We start from the raw sequence: 8,380 nt of genomic DNA, 5'->3' as shown, positions 1-8,380 counted from the left end.
AATGCAAATGAATTGTGATTAAATCAAATGGTGGGACAGGCTCTTGGAGATAAATGGCTTCCTCTTGTTCTGAAGAAAGGGCCCCAAGTCAAACCACACACAACATTCTCTGATTGTCTGTGCAGACATTGGTATGACCAATCACACCACCCGTCTTCAACACTTTGCCACATGCGGGCCTGTTCTCACTTTGTTCTGCACTGGCCTGTCTGACTATACCCAGCTATAGCTTCTCTTCCCTGCACCTTTTCCTTCTGAGTCCTCCTCATTGTCTACATACCACACCTTGGTCAGCTTTCACTTGTATGCTGATGTCGCCCAGCTCTGGATCCACATCAGCTCTCTCAACCCCTCCATTGCCTTGTGTTGCTTCGCTGCCCTTCCAACATCCACCCTTGAATGAGCCACAATTCCTCCCAGCTAAACATTGGGAAGACTAAAACTATTGTCTGTAGCCATCACTATAAATTCTGTTCCCTCACCACTGATTCCATTCCTCTCCTTGAACTCTGGGCAGAATTCTCTGGCCACGTCCGCCCGGATAATCCCACCCGAGGTCAATGGATTTCTCCATTGTCCGCAGCTCGCCCATGGCGTTCTTGCAGCAGGTGGGGTGGAAGAATCCAGCCCTTTGTTTCTGGTTCAGCTAGACTGTTTTCCCAACCTCGGCATATTTTTTGATCCTGAGCTGTGCTTCCGATCCACATATCCTGTCCATACCAAGACCACCTGCTTCCACCTCCATATGATCACCCATCTTGTCCCTGGCCCCAGCTCATCTACTGCTGAAATCCTTATCCATTCCTTTGATAAACTCCAGACCTGCCTATTCTAATTCCTTTCAGACTGGCTTCCTATCTTCCATGAAGCTCTTCCTAAAGCCTTCTGACTGTAATCTATCCCACACTAAGCTTCAATCACCCCTCTGTCCTTACAGGCCCACAGCATACAAAGTGCTACCACAGCAAAGACCCAGTGCCAAGCTCTGCAAATACTATAACTAACTACCTTTGATTTCAGTTTTCATCACTTCTGTGCAGATTTTTCTCTGACTCAAAATTCAATTGCATGAGGCAAATGCTTTGGTCCTTCTATACCCATGAACATCCAGAGGTAAGCCATCAAAGGCACTGTCTGTAGCTTTCCAACTACTCGCAATTTGCAGCTCTTAATGTAGAAAATCTTTCCCATGCAGGTCACAGACGCAAGAATGAAAAGGTGAAAAGATATTAGAAGATTTGAGGGCAGCACGGTGGCACAGTGGTTAGCACTGCTGCCTCACTGCGCCGAGGTCCCAGGTTCAATCCCGGCTCTGGGTCACTGTCCGTGTGGAATTTGCACATTCTCCCCGTGTTTGCGTGGGTTTCACCCCCACAATCCAAAGATGTGCAGGTTAGGTAGATTGGCCATGCTAAATTGCCCCTTAATTGTAAAAGGTGAATTGGATACTCTAAATTTATTTTAAAAAAGATATTAGAAGAGTTTTACAAAACAGAACGAGGTCCTTGGGGTCTGCACCAGCCATCAAACACCCATCTATTCTAATCCATTTTCTAGCACTTGGCCCGTACTTTCAAGTGCTCATCTAAATGCTTCTTAAATATTGAGGGTTCCCGCCTCTCCCACACCTTCAGGCAGAGAGTCCCAGATTCCCACCACACTCTCAGTGAAAAAGCTTTCCTCAAATCCCCTCTAAATCTCCTGCCACTAATCTTAAATTTATACCCCCTGGATATTGAAAAGTTATTCTTATCTACCCTATCAATGTCGGGTAATCATAGTCACCTCATTATCATCTCAATCAGGTCCCTCCTCAGACTTTTCTGCTCTAAAGAAAACAACCCCAACATACCCAGCCTCTCTTCATAACTGAAAGAGTCCCCCCAACCCAGACAATACCAGCTGAATCTCCTCTGTGCCCTTTCTGGTACAATCACATCCTTGTGTGTTAGGTAACAGATGACGTGGCTGTCACTGGCAAATGGAGAGAGGGATGTACAAAAGTCGGGAATGGTGGGCAACGGAGGTTGTCGGGTAGAGGCAGTAGGAGAGATAGAAATCATTGACCCCCCTGAATGGACTTGTAGACAGTGACTGAGTTTTAAATTCATTGGGGTCCTGGAGCAAATGGAGCATAAGATACCTACACCTCTGGGATTGCAGCGGTTCAAGAAGGCGAGCTTGCCACAACCTACTCGAGGGCAACTAGGGTTGGGCAATAAATGTTGGCCTAGCCAGCAACACCCACTTCCCATAAATGAATAATAAAAAAACTTCTTTAGTTGATATGCTTTGAGTCCCGTGGCACAGACTTGAGCATAGCATTTAAACTGATATTCACACTGTCACAGTTAGAGAATGCTACACTGTCGGAGGTGCCACCTTTAAAATGAGACCTGCCCCTCAAATGGACGGAAAAGATCCACAGTCCGCATTGAAAGAAGAGCACAAGAGTCCTCCTTGTATCTTTGTCAGTATTTATTCCTCAACATCACGAAAACAAGTTATCTGGTTATTATAACATTGCTGTCTGTGGGGCCTTAGTTGTGAACCAATTGGCTGCTGTGTTTCCTGCATTACAACCGTGAGTACACTTCCAAGAGTAATTCATGGTACGATAAAGTGTTTTGGGATGGCCAGAGATTGTGAAATGCATGATAAAAATGCTAGTCTTTCTCTTTTAGTATTGGAGCTTATTTTCCAGGGATCTGTTTCATAATACACTATTCTGCTTATCTCACTGATTATTAGAGATGTGCTTGGAGTGCAGAATGCCCATAACCACTGATGCTCAGTATTATATAATCCTGGGATTTGCCTCTGACAACAATTGATTGATTGCTGAGCCATGCAGTCCCAGTCTCTGCCAACTTCACTGGTGGCAGTCAGGGAAGGTGGGATTCAGGATGTGACCGGAAAGCTGGTTAGAACCTTGTTCTTGATTGCTAAGCAATCGATCCTTTCTGGAAAATGTGGCTTTGTGACATTTGGTGGGCACAGCTGTGATACCCAGCCCATTGCCTCGTCTGTTCAGAAGTCGTGGGGAGACCAGCTCACCCTGCGATGTAGCAAATAATGAAACAATACCAAGGACTTCATTGGGAAGAGTATGCATGTTAACCTGAAATTTGAGCAAAACCTCTTGGCTAGTGAGCACATTGACCCTTGTATTCTTCACATTGTGAGAGGGCAGGGCTTTCTGTGGTTTGAAATGTTACTGGCGACAACTTGTATTCACACAGCACATTAAAGGTGTTGTAAAACGTCCCATCTTGTGGCAGGGGAGCATTATTAAGCAAGAATTGACAGCGAGCTGCATAAGCAAGTATTTTGACATGATCAAAGGTTGGGTCACTGAGTAAGTTTTAGGGGGGAAGCAGGGGTGGATTTACAATGAAACAAGCTGTGCCTAGACAGGGCCCCAAATGAGGAGGCCCGCGTCGGCTGGTGTCTGTGAGCACCAACCAGCATCATCAATATGCAACTGTTAATGGGCTCAAATCTGCAATTGTTGATAGGCTCATTGTTGAGCCCTAAGAGTGTGAAAACAGACTGGTCCAAACGTTGAGGTAGGTGAGAAACGAGAGGTGAGGATGGAGATAGGCAGAAAATCCTGTGTTTTACTTCACCCGAAAAAAGATGCAGCCAGAAGGTTTCTTGACCCAAGGCTGAGGGCAGGCCAGCCAGCAATAGCGAAAGTCAGGGCCCAAGGTGAGTCAGCCATTGAGCAGCGAGGGGATCAGGCGAGGGGCGACGTGACCCCCAGAGCTGAGAAGATCAGGCCAACAATCAACAGCGAAGCGCCGGGCGAAAGCCACTAGGTGAGCCAGCCAGTCAAGGCAAGCATCCGTCATGGGGTGGGGAGGGCGCAGAAAGGAAGTACGGGGCCCCACAAAGTGTAAATCCGTCTCTGAGGAAGCAAGAGGAGGAGAGACTTAGAGAGGGAATTCCAGAGCTTATGGTCTTTGCAGCTGAAGGCATAGTCACCAAGGGTCAAGAAACAAAACTCTGGAACTGCAGGAGCTGGGGGGTGGGGGTAGGTGCAGGGGAGGATTGTAGAGCTCGAGGAGTTTAAATATCAGAAAGGGCAAGGCCATGGAGGAATTTGAACACCTGGATGAGATTTGAATTCAAGGCATTGCCTGGTGTGGGTACTAGGGGAACAAGACTTGGTGTAAGAGAGAATATGGGCAACAGATCTTTGTAACTTGCAAAGAACTTGAAGAGCACACAACCTGCACTATGTACAATTTATGGTCCAGCCAGATGTGATATTTCAGTGGTTGGATTAATCCTGATGTGAGGGAGTCGGCGGGAGACAGAAAAAAGGGACTGAGGGAGTTGGTAAGAAAGCGAGACAGAAGGCAGAACCTTACCAGAATTTGGCAAAGTGTCAGGCTCAGGCCGAAAGCGAGCGTGTAACTCTCCAGTTGTTCAGCCCAACTTTCTCACGGAATCCTGAACCTCTTAGCCAAAAAGTATGAGTGGGTGTGGTTTATGCCATCACTCGGGCAGAGCAGGGCCTTATAGATCCAGAAACTGACTCCAAAGAGAATGGGGTGCCATCTCTAAAGGGTGCCCAGATCAGCGCAGCAATCTTAATGGCTCCCATCATGGAGGTATTGCCGGAAACCCTATCCCCATCCCCCCTCCCCCCAGACATGCATTGCCGACAAACCCCCTCCCCAACAGTCCTCACTGGTATCTCTGCCCCGCTCATCTAACATCAAAGCACCTTCTCTCTCTTGGCCTCCCAGTGGGGCTCCTACTAGGATCTGCCCCTGGAACTGCCCAACCTGTGCCAGGAGGTGGTGCGAAGGCACTGCCTGGGCATGACCTTTTAACGCCCCAACCTGGGGGCTATACTTCTCTCTGTGCCCCTGCAGAGACCACCTCAACTGCCTCACGCCTGGCCAAACCTGTTGTAATCCTCGCTGATGTCCCGTCACATCGGTGAGGTATGAGTATTTAGTGGGAGGTGGGGGGGGGGGGGGGGGGCGGGGAGACGCCAATAACATGGAAATGCATTAAAATGAGGTTCACTCCCTTTTTAGGATGCAAATCTTGTGACGCAACCGGCGAGGGCGGGGAAATTCGGGAAAGGCGATCTCTCCGGCAAGAATTGTGTTTCCCGATTCTAGTGAGGTTTTCCTGCCCTCGCTGCCAACCCTGCGGATGGCGAGTTCAGGATCAAAGATCACGGCCAGAGTGCCAGCAGAAGATAGAAGACTGGGAAAGCAAACAAAACCAATCAAGGAGTGACATGAACAGGATAGCAGATCGGCAATTGCTATTTTTGGAGAGCTCCAAGCTGAGAAGCACATAGCTGATGTATTTGGGGTAAAGAGCAGCAGAGGCAAGGAGCAAAGTCCGAAAAGACGAAAGGTATCACAAGTTATTCGTTTATTTCTGTTAATTTCGTTAGTCTAATAAATAGAAGCATTGTTGAGGCCTTCCATTGTGTGGAATCCTGTAATATGTAGGAACTCCAGGACACTACTTGTGTTCTGGGCCTCATGCAGGAAATGTCGTCAGCTGGAGCAGCTCGAGAACCAGGTTTCTGAGCTTGAGCAACAGTTGGCATCACAGTACTGCAGCCAGGATGAGAGATAACGGGTGAGATTCTCCACTCCCACGCCGGTTGGGAGAATCGCCTGGGCTGCCAAAATTTCCCGGGACGCCGGTCCGACGCCCTCCCGCGATTCTCCCGAACGGCCCGGTTGAGTTTCTCAGGCCGGAGAATCGCCGGAGACACCCAAACTGGCGATTCTCCGGCACCCCCGCTATTCTCAGGCCCAAATGGGCCGAGCGGCCAGGCCAAAACGGCGGGTTCCCCCTGGCGCCGTCCACACCTGGTCGCTGCCGTCGTGAGCGGTGCGTGAACGCTGGGGGGGGGGGGGGGCCTGTGGGAGGGGCGAGGGGGGATCCTGCACCGGGGGGTACCTCAAATGTGGGGTGGCCCGCGATCGGTGCCCACCGATCGTCGGGCCGTCCTCTCTGAAGGAGGACCACCTTCCTTCCGCGGCCCCGCAAGATCCGTCCCCCATCTTCTTGCGGGGCGGACTTAGAGAGGACGGCAACCACGCATGCGCGGGTTGGCGCCGGCCAACCCGCCCAAGCGCAGATGACGCCCGTTATGCGGCGTCGGCCGCATCATCTATGCAGCACCGCCTTTACGCGGGCGACAAGGCCTGGCGCATGTAGATGACGCGGCCCCGATCCTGGCCCATTGTCAGGGCCTGAATCAGTCGGGATCGGGGCCGTTTCACGCCGTCGTGAACCTCGACGGCGTTCACGACGGCGCGGCCACTTCGGCACGGGAGTGGAGAATCCCGCCCAACATCTTTTTGGATGTGGTCACCCCACGGCTTCAAGGCGTGAACGCAGAAAGGGCATGGGTGACCAGGATTCTAGGAAGACCAGCCAGGTAGTGCAGCAGTCCCTTTGTGTGCACCTCACTTCAGCTTTGATTTAGTTCTGAATACTGTTGAAAGTAATGATTCCCCTGGGTTGTGCATTTAAAGCCAAGTCTATGGCACCATGGAGGCTCAGCTATGCAGGGGAACCAAAGGAAGATTGGAAAAGTATTAGTCACAGAGAACTTGCAAAGGGAACAGACAGGCGTTTCTGCAACCATGGGTGAATTCAGTATGTTATATTGCCTTCCTACCAGCAGAGTCAAGAATGTCACTAAAAGGCTGCAGAGCACTCGAGTGGGCAAGATCAACAGGCAGAGGCCATGGTTCATATCAGTAGGTAGAAAGGTGGATGAGGTCCTGGCAGGCAGTAGGTAGAAAGGTGGATGAGGTCCTGGCAGGCAGAGTTTGGAAAGCTAGAAAGGAGACTTGGCAAGCAGGAACTCAAAGGTAGTAATTTCTAGATTACTCCCAGTGTCATCTATTGGGGTCTGGAAATGACAGGACACAGATGAATGTGAGGCTGAAGAGTTGATGCAGGAAGGAAGAACCCAGAGACATTGGGCCATTCTGGGGGAGATGATATCTGTACAGACCATGCAAGGGTATGTTTCTGGTCCAATGAGGCAGGCTATGCTGGATCAGGTTCTTGGGAATGAGGTGGGCCAAGTGGATCAAATGTCACAGTGGAGCATTTAGGGAAGAATGATCATTGCATCATAAATTGGTTATGGAAAAGGACAAATGAAATGAAATGAAAATCGCTTATTGTCACAAGTAGGCTTCAAATGAAGTTACTGTGAAAAGCCCCTAGTCGCCACATTCCGGTGCCTGTCCGGGGAGGCTGAATGTGGCGACTAGGGGCTTTTCACAGTAATTTCATTTGAAGCCTATTTGTGACAATAAGAGATCTTCATTTAATTTCATTTGTCCTTTTACATAACCAATTTATGAAGGAGCAATCCAGAGTAAAAATTATGAATCGGGGAGGGTCAATTTCCATGGGGATAGAACAAACCTGACCCAGATAAATTGGAATCCAAGATTAGCAGTAAATATTAATTAAACTGTAATAGAGGAGATACTTTGAATGCAGTTGAGTTACATTTCCACAAGGAAGAAAGGTAGGACAAACAAAGCCAGAGCTCCTTGCATGATGTGAGAGTAAGATGAAGCAGAAAAAGGGTGCATATGACATAATGGGAACCAGACTGAATATAGAAATTACGGCAGCAAAGAATATGGGAAGAGATCAGCAGCTAACATATAAAGTAATCGAGAAGTCTTCTAAAGAGATATAAATAGTAAAAGGGTGGTAAAAAGATCTGTCTTTACCAAGGGAGATGATGTTGACAAAGTCAAGTGAAGGATGAGTTAGCTGAGATAATGGATGGGTGAAGAAAAATGATAGAGGAGGTATTAGAAAGACTGGTTGTAATTAAATGTTGATAAGTTACCAAAACCAAATTAGATACTGAGGGAAGTAAGAGTAGAAACTGCAGAGGCACCAGCCAAATTTTCCAATCCTCTTGATACTGGGGTGGTGCAAGAGAACTGGAGAATTGTAACTGTTAAATCATTGTCCAAAAAGGGGTGGAGGGATGCATCCAGCAAATACAGGCTTGTCAGTTTAATCTTGCAAGTGGGAAAGCTCTTAGAAACGATAATCTTGGACAAAATTAAGTCACTTAGACGAATGTGGATAATTAAGGAAAGCCAGGATGGGTTTCTTAGGGGCAAATTATGTTTAACTGATTTTGAGTTTTCAATGAGGTAACAGAAAGACTTGATGAGGATAATGTGATTGATGTGTATGTGGACTTCCAAAAGGTGTGTGATAAAGTGCCACAAACAGACTTGTCAGCAAAATATGACACCATGGAATAAAAAGGACAATGACAGCACAAATACAAGGTTGACGGAATAACAGTGAAGAGACAGTCGTAGTGGACAGTTGTTTTTCG

Source organism: Scyliorhinus torazame, chromosome 4 (genome assembly GCF_047496885.1).
Source record: "Scyliorhinus torazame isolate Kashiwa2021f chromosome 4, sScyTor2.1, whole genome shotgun sequence".
Lineage (NCBI taxonomy): Eukaryota > Metazoa > Chordata > Chondrichthyes > Carcharhiniformes > Scyliorhinidae > Scyliorhinus > Scyliorhinus torazame.
The sequence above is the reverse complement of the archived record's forward strand: the minus strand, read 5'-3'. Positions refer to the sequence as shown.